Source organism: Lepidochelys kempii, chromosome 1 (genome assembly GCF_965140285.1).
Source record: "Lepidochelys kempii isolate rLepKem1 chromosome 1, rLepKem1.hap1, whole genome shotgun sequence".
Classification (NCBI taxonomy): domain Eukaryota; kingdom Metazoa; phylum Chordata; order Testudines; family Cheloniidae; genus Lepidochelys; species Lepidochelys kempii.
In genome coordinates this window covers 348,354,766-348,377,043 of record NC_136380.1, presented here as the reverse complement: position 1 = coordinate 348,377,043, position 22,278 = coordinate 348,354,766, and the positions used below count along the sequence as shown (strand labels likewise).

General features: G+C 47.1%; 2 protein-coding genes across 8 annotated transcripts in view; both read left to right on the top strand.

Moving 5' to 3' along the window:
- Positions 1 to 5,791, top strand: part of STRIP2 (striatin interacting protein 2) — a 103,936-nt gene extending 98,145 nt beyond the window's left edge. The window contains exon 22 of the mRNA XM_078851196.1: positions 5,757 to 5,791. The gene's annotated coding sequence lies outside the window, so the exon portion shown is untranslated. The remainder of the gene's footprint in view (positions 1 to 5,756) is intronic.
- A 10,045-nt stretch (positions 5,792 to 15,836) lies between these two features.
- NRF1 (nuclear respiratory factor 1) overlaps positions 15,837 to 22,278 on the top strand; it is a 106,383-nt gene continuing 99,941 nt past the window's right edge. For 6 of the 7 annotated variants that reach the window (XR_012156870.2, XM_073328932.1, XM_073328931.1 and 3 more), the window contains exon 1: positions 15,837 to 15,998. The gene's annotated coding sequence lies outside the window, so the exon portion shown is untranslated. Of the gene's footprint in view, positions 15,999 to 17,916; positions 18,463 to 22,278 lie in introns of those variants that run through there. The other variant, XM_073328929.2, reaches the window with a different exon arrangement.

The following is a 22,278-nucleotide window of genomic DNA, read 5'->3' as shown; positions in this document are numbered from 1 at the left end:
CCGGAGGAGAGAGTCCCCGACCACCACCACCCGCCTTCTCCTCTTGGGGGTGGTGGTCGTGGAACCCCCAACCTCAGGACAGCGCATCTCATGCCTTCCAACCAGCGGAGTCTCCTTCTGCTTTCTCGCCCCAGACATATCATCTGGTCCACTCTCCGCAACGATACCTGTGGAGAGAACATGAAAGCGGTTAGTTACCTGTGTCTGTGTTACTGGAACCCGGACATTCCGCTTACCTCTTCTGGAGGTCACATGTTGCCAAGCTTCTTCACTGGTCTCTTGGCTCCTCTGTGCAACCTGCTCTATATCTGTAGAGCTTTGTGCCCCTAGAAGCCTATCCTGAGTTTCGTCCAGGAAATCCTCAGTTTCCCGTATGCAACGCAGGGTTGTTATCTGTTGCTCCAGACCTTCAATCTTCTCTTCCAATATGGAGACCAGCTTGCACTTTGTACAGACAAAGTCGCTTCTGTCCTGTGGAAGAAAGACAAACATGGCACATCCAGTGCAGGTCACAACAGCTGAACCCCCCCCTTCCATATCACCTTCCTACTATGAGCTTCCTCAGAGCAGTTTGCAAGATGTAAGCCTCACTGGGCTCCCTCCAGGCGAACTCCCAGGCAAACTCCTGCTGTGTGCTGCTCTGCTGTCCCCGCTGCTCAGCTGGTTCTCCGCCGCTCAGCTGGTTCGCCAAGCTCTGGCTATTTTTAAACAACTTGAATTGAAATACATACTCTTATTTCAATTCAAGTTTTCTATCACACATTTTTCATATAAAAAACTAAGTTTTAGGCCTAACCTCTGTGCTAATGTCTTTAAAGGTGACCTGGAAAGGATTTTTGGGCTTGTATCCCTTATTGCTTCTTGATGATGCAGAAAGGCCTTCAAAGTTGTACGTGTTTAAATATTTTTTCTGCTTATTTTCTACATTAGAAATATCAAGTTTGTTGTTCTTTGGTTTTGTTGGAGGACCTCTTGGATGTTTGTGAGCACTAATTCCATAATAAAAGGGGCAAATATGTTGAATCTTTTATTAAAAGCTTTCTTTATCAAAAAGGTTAATAAGACATTGAAGTTCAATAGGTGTCAACAAAAATAAATTTACAAAAAAAAGTTTTCAATAGTTTGACTAAAGATACCTTCCCTTCTCAATTTTGTTGATTCTTGTGTTGTTAACATTTCACTAGTTCTTCAGTCATAATAGAGTCATGCAACCTAAACAGGACTGGAATTTCTTGTAAAAGGCCCATCTCTTGCAGGCTTTACTTTTTAAATAAAAATAAAAAAGTCAAATTTTATCCCTTTTGAAGGTCATCTATATTCCAAAAGCCAGAGGGGAAAGAAACTATATCTTTTTAAGCTTATTATTTCACTACAGTGGTAAACTCAACCATTCTGATTCTTAAGAACATAAGAATAGCCATACTGGGTCAGACCAATGGTCCATCTAGCCGATCATCCTGTCTTCTGAAAGTGACCTTGCCAGATGCTTCAGAAGGAATGAACAGAACAGGGCAATGTATCAAATGATCCCTTCCCTGTCGTCTACTCCCAACTTCTGGAAGTCAAGGATTAGGGACATCCAAAGCATAAGCTTGTGTCTCTGATCTTCTTGGTTAATAGCAATTTATGGACCTATCTTCCATGAACTTATCTAATTCTTTTTTTAACCCATTTATACTTTCGGCCTTCACAATATCCCCTGGCAATGAGTTCTTCACACAACACACACTCAACTTGTGGAAGTAAATAATACTTCCTTATTCACTTTCCCCACACCATTCATGATTTTATAGACCTCTATCACTATTATATCCCCCCTTATTCTTGCTAATAAGAGATAAGTATACTGTACCATACGTATCACATTCAGGTGGCTATACCAGATGGAAAAAAATGACTTTTTCCTATATGCAATTTAGGTTGAAATTGCGCAGAATAAAAATGAAGGAAAGCAAACCATAATGTCACACAATAAAGCTAGTCTTCAGTGACCACTTAAGGAAGCATGGTTAAAAATAAAGATGGATCAAAACTGATGAAGTTTTAATGAAGGCAGAGCAGAATTGCCCTCAGTGCACTTGTGGAAACATTGGAGTGGTCTTTTAAGAAAGAAGGATAGAAGAATTACAGAAACACGTCTTCCATAAATCAGTTCACCCTACAAGGGAGTGTTAACAACGCTGATATTTTTTTAAAAATCGACAAAATATTTTTTAAAGATGAATAAATTAAAATCTCAGACCTATGAAGCATGAACTGTAACAAACTGCATTGCTCATCTCCTTTTCATTGCAACCTGTTTTTCATCTGTCCATTACCTATTTTTGTTGTAAGCTCTTTGTGACTTGGACCTTGCTTTTATACTGCAAGAAGTTTGGCACACGGTCGGCACTACATAAATAATAATGAATGGGCTCTCATAGAGATGTCACTGTATAAATGTTGCTGAAACTACCATCTTGCCAGAGGAGATGGTGCAGAGGAGATTGACTATACTCATCCAGCATTATCACTTTTTGTTTCTATATACTGTGTCTGTTGGCAGAAAAAAGTAATTATTAACAGATTCTGTTTTGACAAGTAACTGTCGTGCAGGAGGGGCAGGCTCCTAAGAGGCCAAACTGAAGCCTTGACTGTTTTTGGTAATTAGATCCCATGGTACTGCAAAATAACAGGTGAAACCACTGCCACCATGACATTATTTATTATTTGTATTACTGTCATGCTTAAGAGTCCCAGTTATGGACCAGAACCCCATTATGCTAGGTGCTATACGAACACAGAACAAAAAGGTGGGTCCTGCCCCAAACTAGGTGTTTTGTTCCAGGTTTTCACCTTATACAAAGTCTTTTCCTGCCTGATCTTCTGCTGACCAGAGATCAGGAACTCCAAGCCTTCACAACTGTGATTTCCCCCCATCGGGCCTTCATATCACCAAACAAAACAGTATGGTTCAGCCCTCTTGGCCAGTTTGAAGGGATGCAGCTGATGACACAGACAGGCACCGAAAGACCCTCCAAGGCTGGCAACAGAGGCCATCATCCCTGAATCCCAAATACAGTTCTAAAAAAATAACCTCAGAAGGAACTCCCCTCCACTCACACCCTTCCTAACCCAATGGGCCTTTCTCAGCCTGGGGTTCACAAACCATCTCTATTCCATGCTCAGGGTGCACTACCTCCGTATGGCACTCTCACCCACCTAGGAGAGACTGACTATAAAAAAAGATAATATTCTGGGCAGCATGCCCAGAGGTATCATATCACAGAACAGAGAGGTAGTACTGTAAAACCCTCTTGATATGGTTCTGGTACAGCTACACCTGAAATAGTGCAATTAGTTGGACATTTCTCCACCAGAAAGACATTGACAGGTTGGAGAGAAATTAAAAATAATTCACAGTCTGGAGGAATTGAATTATGAGGAAAAGTTAAGGGCTAAATAGGTAGAGCTTGGCAAAGCAACACATAAACTAAGCAAATATTTACCTAGGGCAGTTCAAGGAGGAAGAACTAGGACTAAAGAATTAAATGTAAGAGATGAAATATTTGGACTAAGATTAGGAGAAACTTCCTGACAATGAGCTGTATCTAGCTGTGGTTAATGCATGGCCTTAAATGAATTCGGCTTCTTACAGATCCCCAAGCAAAGGAACAGTTTCTGTCTAATCCATCTATCTAGGCACGGTGGCATCAGGAACCAATTCAAAGATGATTCCTAGAATCATGCTACTTACAATCCTATTGTACTATCAACATTCTCCCTGGAGTAATGAAAAACAGCCCAGCACTTTATGAGTCATGCAAATCTACTTTATAGTCCATTACAGAACAATCACTGTAGAAAAGACCTAAACAAAGAAATAGATGCAAGGATATTTTCCCACTCTTAAAGAGAGAGAAGGAAAAGGTCAGGCAGCAGTTTAAGACTTTCCTTCTGTACATGTCCAAAATTGCTTGTTTACTTCTTTATGTTATAATTCTTGTTCACTTGCTTGTGGCATACTGGCTATAATATCTTCTGTGATTTTCCAATCTATCTCTCTAAGATGGGTGGGTTTTTTAAAAACATTTTATCAATTTCCTTTCCATAATGCACAAAATTCTGAGAGTCTGAGATTCTAACCTCAAAGTGGTTCAAAATGTAGCCAGCTAAGTAATGCCATCCGTAATGCCATCAAAATGCCTACATTTTGTAGGAAATGGACTTCTAGCATAACTGCAGCCATGAATGCTCCTTCCACTGCACTGCTCTATACAGCCCGCTTGTTTCCAACACACCAAAGATCAACCCCCATATAAGTACAGCATTGTAATAGACACTTTGTTGTCATCCCACCTGTTCTCCTAAGATAAGCAACGTCAGTGTGTGCATGGGAGATGACTAAGGAATACTTTTGGTTATGTCTACAGTAGACTCTTGTTTTTGCTTAGAAACCTCCCCGCATTGCAGTTTCACTGGCATTCTAGGGCTGGTCTAGAAAACACGGTGCTGAAAATGTCAGTAAATGCTGGTACCCTGTCTATAGCAGTGCGCCTGCCATTGTTGCCACCAGAGGAATTGCAATGGTACTAATGCAATGATGGGTAATTTCTCCCCAAAAATCTAATGTGGACAAGGCCTTAGTGTATGTGGTTTTGGTAGTTCAGCAGGTTGACAGTGATACCCCTTCCTTGACTCATCATCCCTGAGCCAATGACACAGTGCAGTGTTAAGAGGTGCTATTCTGGTATTATTTATTTGTATTATTGTAGCACCTAGGAGCCCCATTCATGGACGAGACCTCCATTGTGTTAGATGCTGTATAAACACAGACCTGAAAGACAGACCCTGCCCCAAAGAGCTTACAATCTAAGTAGAAGATAAGAGACACCAGATGGATACAAGTAAATTGATGGGGGGGTACAAGGAAACAATGAGACAATATAGGTCAGCATGATCGGGAGTGGTTTTAGCACAACAGCAGCACAACCGTTGTCAAGTTTTTGTGGGCCTCCTGGCAAAGGAGAGTTGTAAGGAGGGTTTTGAAGGAAGACAATGATTTACTTTTGCAGATGTTCATGGGGAGCTTTTCCCAAGTATGAGGGGCAGTATCGGAGAAAGTACGAAGGTGCTTGTTTGAAACAAGTGGGTGATGGATGTTGACATCATGGACTGATTGGAGGGCAGAGTCAGCCTTCTGATGATGTTTTCTATTGGATGAGATCTACCACCAAATCCTTGCTCATTTGTAATCATTAAAATTCCATGGCAGGTGCTAACCAATGTTCCCTCTAATTTTTGACAGGCCGTGTACACACAAAAATTCTTCTGTGCAAATAGTTGTGCTTCTGTGCAAATTTTTGTGCGTGCGACATTTCGCCGTGTGCGCGGGGTTTAGGATCAGTGTGTGCAGGCACACGTGCACAGCTTAGCGGGAACAGTGGTGCTAATCTCTTACCAGCGACCTAATCAAATTCTACTTTAGGGTATGGTTATGTCTTCACTGCACAGCTGACCTGGGCTCTGATTCAGGCGTTGTCCAAATTCATCTCTCATCCACACAAAAACTTCTCACCCAATTTTGGTATACTGTCAGCCCATGCTAGCTGGCCTTTCTAGGTCTATAGACTAAACCCTAAGTGCTGCTTATTCTCATGCTGGTAACCCATCCATTTTGCACTGTGGCTGTAGGCTAATTAACTTGGTGCTGCTAGTTCTCCAGTTCCTCCCGAGCAATATTATCTTGCCATCAACCCTCCTCTCTTTTTCTACAGTGGAAGTCACTGGTTCAAATTTTAAACCCCACATTGCACAGAGGCTGCACAACTGGCAACAGTTCTACACTTCTCCTGTGCTTCCACACCACTGGAACAGAGGAGATAGCATCTGGGACGTTATCCTGCCAGCTGGCCAGAGGCTGACACCAAGGTGTGGATAGCCCTTACAACAACAGAGAGAGCCAGGAACTTCAATGCAAAGATTGTAATATAATCTCAGATTAATACATAGAATTGATAAACTGCTACACCACCCTAACATTGTGCTCACTTTATCCCTTTTTCCCATTTTCCCCTCCAAACCAAGGATGTGGAAATACAAGGCATCCATTTCTACCCTCACTCACCTGGATCCAATCCAGTTATCAGAGGGGCACTTTCTGACGGTTTATACCAAGCCTGTAAGCCAGCCCAGTCATGAATCTATTCTTGGCCAACGTACGCCCTCTTCTCTTCACATGTATTGTATAGTGCATAGCATCTCCCAGTGACCTGAAGGGCATTACATGCACTGGCAGCCAACCAGTTTTGTAGGCAATGCCACCTTGCGTTCTGTTGGACAAATGTACATTCTACCACCATCTTACAACTATGAAACCTTCTTCCAGGTGTTCTCACATCAGGCCAGGGCTTCATGAGCCAGGGCAGCAGAGAGTTGGCTGGGTCTCCCAAAACAACAATGGACACAGACCTTCCCTCTCCCCCTCCCCACCGCCGCCCTTGATAGTCATATTGGAGGGTGGAAATAAAGTCCCACTTGTCCAAATTTGAAAACATCAGCTCTCTGAAATACACTGGTATCATGCACCCTATCCCTGCTTCCCATATTGGTGTCTATGATTCTCCTTCCATGATTAACTCACATAAGTAGTGAGTAGTATCCTTTTTGATTTACAAACTTATAAGCATCTTGGATGGGGGAGGGGGCACACAATGGACATATGTGTCCCCAGTGGCCCCAAGACAGTTCGGGAAGCTCATTTGCTCAAATTTATTTCTGGGCCATTATCAATCTTCACCACACTTGGGTGAACCACAGCAATAATTGTCTTGCAAACATCCATCCCCACAGCACCGCCATCCCCACAGCACCGACGGTTCACTTGCCAATGCCAAATTGACCAGCAACAGACCTGCAGCTGTCTGGGGTAGCCAACTTCCAGATAGTAATAGTAAATCTGCTTCTGGACTAGTATGGCCTGTCTCAGCTGCATGTCCTGGCACTGAAAGGTGGGGAGCAAGTTCCTCAAAGAAATGTGGCCTTCTCCGTGCAGAAGTTCTGGGTCCACTGCTGGTCATCTCAGGTCTTAATGATGATGTAGTACCAGCATGCCGAGCTTCTAGCCCTGCTCCAGAACCACTGGTCAGCAAAGGGGGACTTCACAGCTATTAAAACTTGCATTCACAGTTTCCACTGCTCCTTGTCTGCATGCAACCTGTGTGATCTCCTTAGCAAGCCACGCTGCCCTCTGCTCAGAGTGCCAAGCGGCTGTCAAAATACCCTCCACCATTTCTCATGCCTTGTTTCTACCTCCTGGTTCTGAAACGAGAGTTGCAGTAATGCCAACATTTGGAACAGCTCATTATCCTGAGTTGGATCCATGCCCTGTGACTGGCTGGAATGGAAGCCACAGACAGACATCTAAAGCAGGCCAAGCCAGAAGTGATTTGCTTTACTGAGCTGGTAGGCTAAGCCCACTTCCGCACAGGAGCCTAGAAAGGACAGACAAGTTCTCTCACCATACACTGCAAGCTGAGCAGAGGTAAGACCTTCAGGGTGTGACCCTAGAAATCTTAGTACCTCACATGAGTGTGGATGCAGCAACTCGAGTAGGACTATGCAGTGTGAATACTCACACCTGAGCTAGGCTAACTGGGTGCTAAGACTCAAGTGCCCAGCACTCAGATTAACTCTGCAGTGAAGATATACCTTCAGTTAAGTTCATTTTGCATACTTAAAATGCACCTGTGGTTTCACTTGACTATAGTGTAGTCTTCATTTTCTGGCCTAACTGGTTAGTTAGTATTGCTGGGTGCTGCTGAAAAGTTGCCGTGTTTCATTCCAGACGTAGCAGCATTTCAGTTAGTGGCTGAAATGATCCCAGTGTATAGTCTGTATATTGATTTATAAAGTGCTCTGAGGTCACAGGAACATAAAAATCACCATACTGGATGGGACTAGTGGTCAGTACCAGATGCTTCAGAGAAAGTTGTAAAAGCTTTCCTATTGGGCATTTAGGCACTGACATGCCCATGGAGAAAATTTCTTTCTGACTCCACGGCAGTTATTGGAAGACTGGTTTTCTGAAGCAAGAGGGTTTATATCCCTTATAAATTTTATTCTATCCAGTCTAACGGCACCTAATTGTTTTTTTAATCCAACTTAGCTCCCAGGACCATTAGAGACAAAATGTGTTATATAAGTTTAAAATCATTACCATAGATATTTTCCTCTGCAGATTGCAAATTTGGAATTTGCTTATGCCTTCATGTCCAGGCTCACTTCATGTCCAGATTCCATCTACAAGTGTTTATAGGACAAGTGATAGATAAGAACTTGTCTCAGCACATCATGACCCATGCTCTTTGCTTCACTGGTGATGGCAGCCTTTTCTGTTCACTTACCGATTTTCCCCACAAACACCTTTATGCTGTCCCTTATGTGTGGAACAAAATTCCCAAACAAATTTGCATAATCATTATCCTGTCCTCCTTCAAGTTCATTCTTAAACCACACTTCTACTGCAAAGCTGATAGTGTACCCATGTTTATTACTTTTGACCCCTCCCCCCCATTTATGTTTTATATGCCCCTCTCATGTCTTTATTCCTATTTAGATTACAAGCTGTTTGAGGCAGGGAGTCTCTTGTATTTTATTTTATGACTATGTGATTTGGAAGTGGAATCTTATGTCTCACAAGCTGGAAATGGGACCCGCTGGTCTCCTCATAAATCGTCTCTCCCAGCCTACCACCACGACCCTTCAATTGGAACCGCCATGGGAATGTGACCAGGCCAGTGGTGTTCAGCTCCATATCAGTGGCCATTTTGGAATCCTTGGGGATTCCTCCATCTTCCAATCTTTCCCTCACTGTGCCTACTTGGCGCCGTCCTCTAGAAGGGCAGAGTATATGCAGTGGGCAGTTCTGTCTCCAGAGTCCAGTACCGAGCACCAAGAACCAGAGCAATACCTGTAGAAGAAATTCTGCCCTTTCCAGTCTTGGCTTCCTCTTCGTCCCCTCCCGATGAAGTTGTTTTGTCCAGGGCAACTTCACCCTCTCCTGATGATTTAAAAGTTTATCAGGAGTTGCTAAAGAAAGTGGCCGCAGACTGGGGCATACAGATCAAGAAAGTCAGGGAGTCCTCACCTTGACACCTTGCCATCTGTGGGTGCCTCCAGGATAGCTCTGCCAATTAATGAGGTAATACTAGGGCCTATAAGGGCTTTATAGCATCTTCATTGCCTCCCACCTCAAAAAGGGCAGAAAGAAAATACTATGTACCCTCCCAAGGTTTTGAGTACCTTTATACTCATCCACCACCGGGCTCGTTAGTCATGACAGCGGCTAATGAGAGAGAGCAACAAGAGCACCAGGCTGCCACCCCCAAATATAAAGACACTAAGAAGCTAAATTTATTTGGCAGGAAGATTTATTCAACAGGGTGTTGACATCTGCGTATTGCTAACCAACAGGCTTTGCTGGGGCTGTACAATTTTAATGTATGGGGCTCCGCAGAGAAATTCAGAGATCTACTTCCCCACAGAACATAAGAGCGGCCATACTGGGTCAGACCAAAGGTCCATCTAGCCCAGTATCCCGTCTTCTGACAGTGGCCAATACCAGGTGCCCCAGAGGGAATGGATGGAACAGGTAATCATCAAGTGATCCATTCCCTGTCCCAGATTCTGGCAAACAGAGGCTAGGGACACCATCCTGGCTAATAGCCATTGATGGACCTATCCTCCATGAATTTATCTAGTTCTTTTTTGACCCTGTTATAGTCTTGGCCTTCACAACATCCTCTGGCAAAGAGTTCCACAGGTTGACTGTGCGTTGTGTGAAGAAATATACAGAACATTAGGCAGTAGCTCACTTCCCTGGTCAATGAGAGCAGCCTGGTTGCGAGAACTTCACTACAGATGGGGCAGGATGCAGCAGACTCGGCAGCTTGAACCATGGCTTCCATAGAATCATAGAATCATAGAATCATAGAATATCAGGGTTGGAAGGGACCCCAGAAGGTCATCTAGTCCAACCCCCTGCTCAAAGCAGGACCAATTCCCAGTTAAATCATCCCAGCCAGGGCTTTGTCAAGCCTGACCTTAAAAACCTCTAAGGAAGGAGATTCTACCACCTCCCTAGGTAACGCATTCCAGTGTTTCACCACCCTCTTAGTGAAAAAGTTTTTCCTAATATCCAATCTAAACCTCCCCCACTGCAACTTGAGACCATTACTCCTCGTTCTGTCATCTGCTACCATTGAGAACAGTCTAGAGCCATCCTCTTTGGAACCCCCTTTCAGGTAGTTGAAAGCAGCTATCAAATCCCCCCTCATTCTTCTCTTCTGCAGGCTAAACAATCCCAGCTCCCTCAGCCTCTCCTCATAACTCATGTGTTCCAGTCCCCTAATCATTTTTGTTGCCCTTCGCTGGACTCTCTCCAATTTATCCACATCCTTCTTGAAGTGTGGGGCCCAAAACTGGACACAGTACTCCAGATGAGGCCTCACCAATGTCGAATAGAGGGGAACGATCACGTCCCTCGATCTGCTCGCTATGCCCCTACTTATACATCCCAAAATGCCATTGGCCTTCTTGGCAACAAGGGCACACTGCTGACTCATATCCAGCTTCTCGTCCACTGTCACCCCTAGGTCCTTTTCTGCAGAACTGCTGCCTAGCCATTCGGTCCCTAGTCTGTAGCTGTGCATTGGGTTCTTCCGTCCTAAGTGCAGCACCCTGCACTTATCCTTATTGAACCTCATCAGATTCCTTTTGGCCCAATCTTCCAATTGGTCTAGGTCCTTCTGTATCCTATCCCTCCCCTCCAGCGTATCTACCACTCCTCCCAGTTTAGTATCATCTGCAAATTTGCTGAGAGTGCAATCCACACCATCCTCCAGATCATTTATGAAGATATTGAATAAAACCGGCCCCAGGACCGACCCTTGGGGCACTCCACTTGATACCGGCTGCCAACTAGACATGGAGCCATTGATCACTAACATCCTATCATCCTGGTTACAGTCTTCTGGTCTCCTCTATGAAGTCCAGAATACTATGCAGGACTTGCCATTTGAGGGTCCTTCTAGAATTCTACATAGACAAAACCAAGCACTTCCATAAATCATCCCAGCTGTTCATAGCAGTGGTGGACAGAATAAGAGGACAGTCAGTCTCCACCCACAGAATTTCTTACTGGATCACCTCCTGTATATGCATGTTCTGTGACTTGGCCAACGTCACTCCGTCTAGCAGAGTCACTGCTCATTTGACAAGGTCACAGTCGGTCTTGGCAGCCTTTCTGGCACATTTCCAATTGGACACATTTGTAGAGTGGTAACTGGTTCTTGGTCCACACATTTGCTGCCCACTATGCTGTGGCTCAGGACTCCAGGGATGATGCCAGAGTTGGATGGGTTGTTCTCCAATCTTTATTGAAATAGACTCTAATCCCGTCTCCTATTTTATGGCTTGTGAGTCACCAAGAGTAGAATGCACATGTGCAATCACTCAAAGAAGAAAAAAACGGTTACTAACTTGTTCAGTAACTGTTGTTCTTTGAGATATGTTGCACAAGTCAATGCCACAACCCACTCTCCTGCCCCTCTACATTGGAGTTCCAGCAAGAAGGAACTGAGAGGGACTAAGGGAAGCCCTGCCTTTTATATCTGCACACAGTGGCATGTGGAAGTAGGGGGAGCTCATCAACCCAGTAAAAAGTGTGAACTCCTAAAGCACTTTAACACTCTTATGATGGAGTCAGAGACAGTCCTCTGGGCATTTTAGTCTATCTTGCCACCCAGGCAAGCTGGACTATATGATAGATGGTCACTTTACACCAAAGATCACAGCAATATTCAGTTTATTGCCAGTCCTAAAGGACCACTCATTTACTCAGGTCAATTTTACTCAGATCTCAAATGAGAGACAACGCCTGTGGTCAATCCTGTAATACACTAACTAAAGCTTTATTAACTAAGAGAAGAAATAAAGAGATTAAAGCCAGAAACATACATACACAAATGAGGTGCAATTTTAAGTTCAAAAGGTAATAGAAGCTTCTATAATAAGCAAACTTTTATGTCCTTTGGGGCTAACCCAAGCCAAGCAAGTTGGGGATTCGTTGCATTGGTCTTCACAGCAGAGAACGTGAGGGAGATTCCCACACCGGAGCCATTCTTTTTAGGTGACAAATCTGAGGACGTGTCCCAGATTGAGGTGTCATTAGAGGAGGTTTTGGAACAAACTGATAAATTAAACAGTAATAAACCACCAGGATCAGATGGTATTCACCCAAGAGTTTTGAAGGAACTCAAATATGAAATTGCAGAACTATAAACTGTGATATGTAACCTATCAATCATTTAAATTAGCTTCTGTACCAGATGACTGGAGGATAGCTAATGTGACACCAATTTTTAAAAAAGGTTCCAGAGGTGATCTTGGCAATTATAGGCCTGTAAGCCTAACTTCAGTAGTGGACAAACTGGTTGAAACTACAATAAAGAATTATCAGATGCATAGATGAACACAATATGGTTGGGGAAGAGTCAATGCGGCTTTTGTAAAGAGAAAGCATGCCTCACCAATCTATTAGAATTCATTGAGGGGGTCCACAAGCACAAGGACAAGGGTGATCCTGTTGATATAATGTACTTTTAGACTTTCAGAAAGCCTTTGACAAGGTCTCTCACCAAAGGCTCTTAAGCAAATTCATGGGATAAGAAGGAAGGTCCTCTCACGGATCAGTAACTGGTTAAAATACAGGAATCAAAGGATAGGAATAAATGGTAGTTTTCAGAATGGATAAAGATAAATAGCAGTGTCCCCCTGGGCTCTGTACTGGGACCAGTGTTGTTCAACATATTCATAAATGATCTAGAAAAAGGGGTAAACAGTGAGGTGGCAAAATTTTCAGATGATACAAAATTACTCAAGGTGGTTAAGTCCAAAGCAGACTGCGAAGAGTTACAGAGGGATCTTGCAAAACTAGGTGACTGGGCAACAAAATGGGAGCTGAAATTCAATGTTGATAAATGCAAAGTAGTGCATATTGGAAAACATAATCCTAACTCTACATACAAAATGAGGGGGGGGTCTAAATTAGCTGTTACCACTCAAGAAAGAGGTCTTGGAGTCATTGTGGATAGTTCTCTGAAAACACCTGCTCAATGTGCAGTCGTGGTCAAAAAAGCTAACAGAATGTTAGTAACCATAGGAAAGGGTTAGATAATAAAACAGAAAAATATCATAATGCCACTATATAAATCCATGGTATACTTCCACCTTGAATATTGCATGCATTTCTGGTCACCCCATTTCAAAAAAGCTGTATTAGAAATGGAAAAAGCACAGAGAAGGGCAACCAAAATGATTAGAGTATGGAACAGCTTCTGTATGAGCCAAGATTAAAAAGACTGGGATCGTTGAGCTTGGAAAAGAGGTGACATGGGGAATATGCTAGAGGTCTATATAATCATGAATGGTGTGGAGAACGTGAATAAGGAAGTGTTATTTACCTCGTCTCATAACACAGGAACCAGGGGTCACCTGATGAAATTAATAGGCAGCAGATTTAAAATAAACAAAAAGAAGTACTTCTTCACACAATGCACAGTCAACCTGTGGAACTCATTGCCAGGGAATGTTGTGAAGGCCAAAACTATAAATGGATTAAAAAAAGAATTAGATAAATGCATGGAAGATAGGTCCACCAGTGGCTATTAGCCAAATCGATCAGGGATGCAAACCCATGCTCTGGGTGTCCCTGAGCCTCTGACTTCCAGATGCTGGGACTGGACAATAGGGGAGAATCATTTGATGCTTGTCCTGTTCTGTTCATTCCCTTTGAAGCATCTAGCACTGGCCACTGTTGGAAGACATGATACTGGCTTAGATGGGTCATTGGTCTGACCCAGTATGGCAGTGGTTCTCAAACTAGGGCCACCGCTTGTTCAGGGAAAGCCCCTGGCAGGCCAGGCTGGTTTGTTTACCTGCCGCGTCCGCAGGTTCGGCCAATCGCGGCTCCCACTGGCTGCGGTTCGCCGCTCCAGGCCAATGGGGGCTGCAGGAAATGGCGCGGGCCGAGGGATGTGCTGGCTGCCCTTCCTGCAGCCCCCATTGGCTGGGGACAGCGAACCGTGGCCAGTGGGAGTCGCGATCGGCCGAACCTGCGGACGCGGCAGGTAAACAAAGTGGCCCAGCCCGCCAAGGGCTTTCCCTGAACAAGCGGCGGCCCTAGTTTGAGAACCACTGCAGTATGGCCATTCTTAAGTTCCTATGCTACAATATAGGTAAGTAACCATTTTTTCCTCGAGGGGAAGAAGCATGTACACTGGAGTGAATTGTTTTAGTAAGGTTCTAGATTTTTGTTTAAATTAAATATACACGCTACTATGTATTTATGTTAGAGAAAGCAAGATCAAAGAAATGCCCCTTGGACGTGGAGAGGAAGGTGGTGAGGTTTGTGATGCTCCTTAGTTATTTGAGGAGTTTATTCCACAGTCTCAGACTGGACCCTCAGAAAGTTCTGTTTCCTGCACTGGTGAGCTTTACCCTTATTGTTGAAAGTTACAGTGTGCCCAAGGAGTGCACATGTCTATCACAGCCTTCCCCAGAACTTTAGGCAGTATTTTTGATATCCTGGACACGGGGCATGGAGTGCCTTGGAGATAAGGACTGAGAACTTGAGTCAGCCCTTGCTAACACAGCAATCATAGTTCCTTGCTAGCATGGCACAGCCCTTCCCAACATGGCATCCAGTGGCCCGCATCCTCTCTGTAGGGCTTCGGCTTTCCTAATGTGCTTGCATGTGCCTGATGGTAGTTTTCTCATTTCAAAATTCTGTGGCCCTCTCCTTCCCACCATAGCACCCAATGGCCCATACTCTTCACTACTAGGCCCTGTCTGTCCCGCCACAGCACCCAGTGGCCTATACCCCTCCTCCACCCCAGCACCCAATGGTCCATACCCTCTATCACAGCACCCAGTGGTCCATGCCTCTCCTCCACCCCAGCACCCAATGGTCCATACCCTCTATCACAGCACCCAGTGGTCCATGCCTCTCCTCCACCCCAGCACCCAATGGTCCATACCCTCTATCACAGCACCCAGTGGTCCATGCCTCTCCTCCACCCCAGCACCCAATGGTCCATACCCTCTATCACAGCACCCAGTGGTCCATGCCTCTCCTCCACCCCAGCACCCAATGGTCCATACCCTCTATCACAGCACCCAGTGGTCCATGCCTCTCCTCCACCCCAGCACCCAATGGTCCATACCCTCTATCACAGCACCCAGTGGTCCATGCCTCTCCTCCACCCCAGCACCCAATGGTCCATACCCTCTATCACAGCACCCAGTGGTCCATGCCTCTCCTCCACCCCAGCACCCAATGGTCCATACCCTCTATCACAGCACCCAGTGGTCCATGCCTCTCCTCCACCCCAGCACCCAATGGTCCATACCCCTCACAGCAGGGCCCCTGCTCTGCCCTTCCCACTGTGAAGCCTGAGCCCAAGCCCTTGGAAATCCACAGGTCTCTTTCTACTGATTTCCGAGGGCTTCAGATGAAGCCCATAGGGTCCAGCTCCCCTTTCCCCCGCTTATCAAGCTGGGGGCTTGACCTGCCTAAGATGGCGCTCCTTCCCCCCCTTTTCTCATCGCGACAGGCCCCCGACCTCCCAAACATGGCGCCCAGCGCCCCCTTAATTCTCCCCTTTCACTGTAGGCCCCCGACCTCCCAAACATGGCGCCGGCCGGCACCTCCCCCCCCCCACCACATCCCTCCTAATGCCATGCTGGGCCGTGCCCTCCTCATCATGGCGGCGGCGCCGGCCCGTGACGTCACGCGTCCTCGGCCTCCTCCTGCTGCTGCTGCTGGTGCCCGCCTCTCGCTCGCTCGCCATTGCGGCGGCTCAGGGCGAGCCGCGCCGTGTCCCCGCTCGGCTCCCTCCCCGGCCGCCGCCTGGCAGTGGCTCCACGGCGCAGGCCCGCTGCAGCGCAGCCGCTCTGAGGTGAGTGTCCTACCGCGCAATCTCCCAGCTCCTCCAGCCCCGGCGCAGCCGCAGCAACGCGGGGCCCCCGCCGGCTGCCCAGGCACCCCGCTCCGGAGCCCGCGCCGCCGGCTCGGCCTCTCCCGGCCCGGCCGGGTCCCGGCCCAACTCCCACCTCGGGGAGGCGCAGGCCGCGCTAGGCCCGGGCTGGGGAGGCGGCGGCGGCGGCGGCGGCGGCGGCGGGGGGGGGGGGCTGGACCCCCCTGCCCCGGGGTGGTCTCCCCGCGCTCGGCTGTGGGAGGGGTGGGCTGAGGGAAAGGCGCGGGCGGGATCCTTCGCGCCCCCCCCTTCCTCCGTGGGGTGACCTGGGCGCTGCTGCCGGGAGGCGAGGGAAGGGGGGGGCTGCTCGCCCACCCCGCTGGGGAGCAGGATCCCTGCCTGTGACCCCCACCCCTTCTATCCAGGGGTGGGGAGAGGGGCCGATCTGCCACCCCTCTGGGGAGCAGGATCCCTGCCTGTAACCCCCACCCCTTCTATCCAAGGGTGGGGAGAGGGGCTGATCTGCCACCCCTCTGGGGAGCAGGATCCCTGCCTGTGACCCCCACCCCTTCTATCCAGGGGTGGGGAGAGGGGCCGATCTGCCACCCCTCTGGGGAGCAGGATCCCTGCCTGTGACCCCCACCCCTTCTATCCAGGGGTGGGGAGAGGGGCCGATCTGCCACCCCTCTGGGGAGCAGGATCCCTGCCTGTGACCCCCACCCCTTCTATCCAGGGGTGGGGAGAGGGGCCGATCTGCCACCCCTCTGGGGAGCAGGATCCCTGCCTGTGACCCCCACCCCTTCTATCCAAGGGTGGGGAGAGGGGCTGATCTGCCACCCCTCTGGGGAGCAGGATCCCTGCCTGTGACCCACCCCCCTTTCTATCCAGGGGTGGGGAGAGGGGCCGATCTGCCACCCCTCTGGGGAGCAGGATCCCTGCCTGTGACCCCCCTTCTATCCAGGGGTGGGGAGAGGGGCCAATCTGCCACCCCTCTGGGGAGCAGGATCTCTGCCTGTGACCCCCACCCCTTCTATCCAAGGGTGGGGAGAGGGGCTGATCTGCCACCCCTCTGGGGAGCAGGATCCCTGCCTGTGACCCCCACCCCTTCTATCCAGGGGTGGGGAGAGGGGCCGATCTGCCACCCCTCTGGGGAGCAGGATCCCTGCCTGTGACCCCCACCCCTTCTATCCAGGGGTGGGGAGAGGGGCCGATCTGCCACCCCTCTGGGGAGCAGGATCCCTGCCTGTGACCCCCACCCCTTCTATCCAGGGGTGGGGAGAGGGGCCGATCTGCCACCCCTCTGGGGAGCAGGATCCCTGCCTGTGACCCCCACCCCTTCTATCCAAGGGTGGGGAGAGGGGCTGATCTGCCACCCCTCTGGGGAGCAGGATCCCTGCCTGTGACCCACCCCCCTTTCTATCCAGGGGTGGGGAGAGGGGCCGATCTGCCACCCCTCTGGGGAGCAGGATCCCTGCCTGTGACCCCCCTTCTATCCAGGGGTGGGGAGAGGGGCCAATCTGCCACCCCTCTGGGGAGCAGGATCTCTGCCTGTGACCCCACCTCTTCTTTCCAAGGGTGGGGAGAGGGGCTGATCTGCCACCCCTCTGGGGAGCAGGATCCCTGCCTGTGACAGCCCTCCCCTTCTATCCAGGGGTGGGGAGAGGGGCCGATCTGCCACACCTCTGGGGAGCAGAATCCCTGCCTGTGACCCCCCTCCCCTTCTATCCAGGGGTGGGGAGAGGGGCCGATCTGCCACCCCTCTGGGGAGCAGGATCTCTGCCTGTGACCCCACCTCTTCTTTCCAAGGGTGGGGAGAGGGGCTGATCTGCCACCCCTCTGGGGAGCAGGATCCCTGCCTGTGACAGCCCTCCCCTTCTATCCAGGGGTGGGGAGAGGTGCTGATCTGCCACCCCTCTGGGGAGCAGGATCCCTGCCTGTGACCCCCCCTTCTATCCAGGGGTGGGGAGAGGGGTCAATCTGCCACCCCTCTGGGGAGCAGGATCCCTGCCTGTGACCCCCAGTTCTGGGATGGGGAAAATAAAGGGGGTTGTTCCCCATTCCAATGGGATGTGACTGACACCCCTGGCAATCTAGGGAAGAGGGCTGGAAGGTGTTTCTCCTCTCTGCCCCCATGGGAGAAGGGTGCTAATAGCTAATGGGAAAGGGGAAGGAGTGAGTCTGGAGGGACTTACTCCTTCATTCAAGAAGTGAGCTGGCATTAGGGGGCGAGTGGAGGACTTATGCTCCTGGATCTTAACCACTGCTGTAAATGTGAGGGGACACCTGAAGGAGCTTTCTTTTTCCCCCTATCTTGAGCAAGTTCTGCTGTTCTTTGGAGTGAATTATGGGGACAGGTCTGGGCTCTGACTCTTCCACTTCCAAGGAATGGAGAAAGGATGGTTGGGTTCAGAAGCGGGCAAAAGCATGTGTTGCATGAACTGCACGGGTGGGTATTGCTCTCGTGTGGCAAGAGACAGGATCCCCAGTGCACTCAGAAAGAGTGGCTGATAGTGGGGAATGCAGTAACCCTTATGTACGAGGAGGTGTGTTTACCTTTTCCAGCCTCCTTCCCCCCCCCCCAATATCTAGCATTGGCTAGTGCAGTAATGTGTTTGCTCCTCGGTACTGATTGCTTTGCAGGTAGGTCTAGTCCTTTCCCACTTCTGGAAATTAGGAAGGCAGTTCCAGTAACTCACGTCCTCTTTTTGTAAAGAGGGTGCATGTGAGTATTTTGTGGCCAAGATCTTGTTTTGGAGCCACTGTATGGTTTGTGGGACAAAATACAGCCTAAATCATTCAACCAGAATTTTCTTGTATAATGTATTCAAAGGGGGAATTTAAGTCTTTAGTTACAAGACAAGCGTATTAGACTCAAAATACTTCCTTCCTTCATTCATGCAGGGTCCCTGATTTTTTTATTATAACTACTAGTAATTTCACTTTCAGTATGTAGGGAGATGCACCTTTGGATACATTAATCTTGTAATCTCCTTTGCTCTTTGTTTCACCCATTATGGCCTCCATCATCAATTCTTGACGATTGACTCTGATTTACTCGGGGCAGCGCTTACCGTTCTTTTTTTTATTTTAATACAGCAGTCTTCCTGCTGTTCCAACCAGAATTGTCTGATCACTTCTCCTGCCAGGTTTTCCTTTAGTGAGAATATTTTAGGTATTATGGTGACTGCAATCATGTGTGTTTTTAGTGGTTTGCTTATACCAAACATTTATTATCTGACCTCATGACTGATTGTGTTCACCTTTACATCAGCTATAACTCTAATTCATCAACATATTGCTCCAGCATTATAGTGGCTCATTTTTTAAAACCTTTACATTCATTTTTAAAGGCCTGATGCCGGGAAATAATCCCTTTGAAGTCTAGATGTAATTCATCTCCTGAATGCACTAGAATTTTACATTTAACCCAGGATAGGGTTGGGAATAAAAACCAACCAAAAATAAAAGAGAAAGAAAAGGGTCTACAGTGATGCTCTCAAGTCAGGAAACACCAAAGTATATTTGCCATCAAACCTCAACACTGTGGGTGTGCATTGTGGTGTAGTCTCTAATTATATGATCATATACTATTTCCCATGTAACCATACTTTTTTCCACAAGTGTAGCTACATGTAATGCTGTAAACCACAGTTTATGCCATATATACAATAAGTGCAGTGCATAAGGCAAGAGCTCCTATGGACTCTTGTCTCTCTATACATCCATCATGAATAAGTCAAGACAAGGAGATCCCTGCTTCACTTATTGTATGTTAACATGTGCATCAGGCTGTGTAGCTTCATAGATTGGAATAATGTTTACATTTTATGAAATATGTATGGCCTGTTGCACTCTTACAGGATATACAGAGAACGAGGCAGGGTTCCTGTTAAACACTGCTCATTTGCTACAGATGTTTTGTAAGAATTTGACTGTAGATAACTTATGTATGCATGTACTCTGTATACCTGACTTTGCTTGGAGTATTGCATGAGTGTTTAAAATATTGCTACTCTGCAAAATCAAAACCAGTCTTCAAGTGAACATCCAAAGGCACATCTCACAAAGGAAGCATCCACACAGTGTCACTCAGGAAAGTTAAGATGAATTAGTTAAAGATGTGAAAGTGAAAGCACATTATTAAACCACTATGGGATGCTCTCATTCAGGTGTAAAGTGGCCTCAGGCCAGATCTACACAAGGAGCACTTTGCCAGCATAGCTGTCCTTGTGTACCAATAAAGTGCTTCCAATGTGGATGCAGGTTTTGCCCTTCCATTGCTGTAGTGCAGGGGTTCTCAAACTGGGGGTTGGGACCCCTCAGGGGGTCGCGAGGTTATTACATGGGGGGTCGCAAGCTGTCAGCCTCCATCCCAAACCCCACTTTGCCTCCAACATTTATAATGGTGTTAAATATATTTTAAAATGTTTTTAATATATAAGGGGGGTTGCACTCAGAGGCTTGTTACGTGAAAGAGGTCAACAGTACAAAAGTTTGAGAACCACCGCTGTAGTGTGTGTCTGTACAATGGGCTTACACTATCACGGCTGCGGTGGTGTAGCTATGTTGCTGTAACTCCCATAGTTATTTTGTCCATAGTTATTTGAGTCAAATATTTGTTGCAGCTTACTCAGCTTTCCTGTGGTGAACTTCATTAGCTGTTCAATAAATAGCAGTTACACATATTTGGTTAAAATTAGAAGTGGTTACAGTAAATTGCATAGCAATGTAAGCAGTGAGAGGCTTTCAGCCCTACCAGGTTAATTTACTCTCCATACCATGAGCTCATGTTGTTTCCAGAGCTGTGTTGCTGTATTATATGCTTCTCTGCAAATTTTAGGTGAAATTCATCCCACTGTGGAGGGCCTGCTCAAAGCCCTGTGAACTGCTTAAGGCCCTCTGTATTAAGAACTTAAGTGGTACATAGACCCTTCTGCGCTTCACTGGAATATGTTTCACCCTCTAATAATTCTTTTGGACTATTTCTGTGTTTTTAAAGTTAACACATAAATGGGGAACATGTGCTTATATTTTAAAATTAAACATTACTCATGCCCTTGGACACAACCACTTATTACTTCTACAATATCAGTTTAAGTGCATTTAAAGTTCCAAAACCCACTAAAGAGTTCAAATGCTTATTTTACTTTGTGTGTCTGCCATTTTCTTTGAGGTGTGTAATCATATGTAGCTAATACTGTATTCTTAACAGCGAGTTGCTCTTCATCTTCTATGCATTAAAACAAACCCATGCATATCATGGCAACATCTTATAGCATTCAGTAAAGGACAGCTTACAAGTTTTAAGTACTGTAGTAGCATTCAGTTAAGAGAAAATAACTAAAGATTTTGACAGAAATTCCGATTTAAGAACTGTTGTGAAATTGGATTAGTTTTCATGAATGTTACGTATTTAAGTCCTTATCCGTTTCAGTTTCCAAATGACTTTTCCCGTCTCTTCCATTAAGACTTCACAAAAAGAAAAGGAGTACTTGTGGCACCTTAGAGACTAACAAATTTTATTTGAGCATAAGCTTTCGTGAAGCTTTAGGCTTGAATAGAGACTGGGAGGGGATGGGTCATTACACAAAGTAAAACTATTTCCCCATATTTATTCCCCCCCTCTACCCCCAACTGTTCCTCAGATGTTCTTGTCAACTGCTGGAAATGGCCCACCTTGATTATCACAGTGTTGGTCCCCCCGCCCCCGTGCTCTCCTGCTGGTAATAGCTCACCTTAAGTGATCACTCTCGTTACAGTGTGTATGGTAACACCCATTGTTTCATGTTCTCTATGTATATAAATCTCCTCACTGTATTTTCCGCACTGAATGCATCTGAGGAAGTGAGCTGTAGCTCACGAAAGCTTATGCTCAAATACATTTGTTAGTCTCTAAGGTGCCACAAGTCCTCCTTTTCTTTTTGCGAATACAGATTAACACGGCTGCTACTCTGATAGGTGCCACTAGGGGCTGCTGGACCAGGCAGAGCCCAGCCCGCACATAGAAGACACTGCCAGGGGGAGTGGGAGGGAGCTAGAGGGTTCTGGTGGCTGCAGTTCCCAGCTAGCCCTGAGGGAAGGAGAGGGTGGCGTGCAGGAAACTGTCCAAGTCTGGGGGCGAGCATCAGGCTGTTTCTCCCTCTGGATTCCTTGGCTTTGCGGGGGAGGGTGTGTCGGTGGGTATCTTGGCTGGGGGGCCCTGCAGCTGGGCTCTGGGGGAGGAAGGGGATTCGGGTGTATTGGCTGGAGGGGGGTTTTGAGG